This window comes from Tupaia chinensis, unplaced genomic scaffold, assembly GCF_000334495.1.
Source record: "Tupaia chinensis unplaced genomic scaffold, TupChi_1.0 Scaffold138060_1, whole genome shotgun sequence".
In the NCBI taxonomy this organism is placed as follows: Eukaryota; Metazoa; Chordata; class Mammalia; order Scandentia; family Tupaiidae; genus Tupaia; species Tupaia belangeri.
In genome coordinates this window covers 497,980-498,897 of record NW_006197961.1, presented here as the reverse complement: position 1 = coordinate 498,897, position 918 = coordinate 497,980, and positions in this window count along the sequence as shown.

Here is a 918-nt window from a genome sequence, read left to right as displayed (position 1 = left end):
CTCTCTCTCTCTCTGTGTGTGTGTGTGTGTGTGTGTGTGTGTCTTTCTCTGGTCAAATTAAAATAAATGAATGAATAAATAAAATTTAAAAAATAACAAACAAAAACAAATAAAGTTAGGGAGTAGCAGTTAGCATAATGGCTATGTCGCTGGACTCCCAAGTAGTCAACCGTGGTTCGCGTCCTGGACCTGGTGGCTTAAAATCTCACACTGGGCGCGTGTGCGTGCGTGCCCAAGATCCCGAGAGGAGAATGAAGGAGAAGGGATTGCGGCGTGGCCATCTCCCCGGGGGGTGATTTCTCGCTTTCTGTCTCTCTGGCGAGACCACGCACACCCTATAGCAAAAAAAAAAAACACATGCCGGGAACAAAACAACATAGTAGTTGTTTGGCAAGCGCGTGCGCCCTATAGTAAAAAACTCTCCAAAAAAAGAAAAAGAAAAAAGAATCTTTCTGTGCTTGGGGCCGGCAGGTGGCACGGTGGTTAAGGTGCTGGACTCCCACATGGCCGACTGCAGTCTGAGTCCTGGACCTGGTGGCTTGCTTTCTCACTTTCTCTCTCTCTCTCTGTGTGGCTCTCTGATGAGTGCATGTACTCTATAGCAAATTTCAAAAATACAAATAATAAATAAAATTAACTCTAGAAAAAAAAAGAATCTAGCTGTACAGTCTAACATAGACACCACCGGTCACATGTGGCTCTTGCTGTTGGAAATCACATTTCAAGTGTGGCCAGTCTGAACTGAGATGGACATTAAGTATAAAATACACATATAGGGGGCCAGCAGGTGGCATGGTGGTTAAGGCGCTGGATACTCCCTGCATGACTGACCATGGTTCGAGTCCCAGACCTGGTGGCTTGCTTTCTCTCTCTCTCTCTGTCTCTTTCTGGTCAAATTGAAATAAATGAATGAATAAA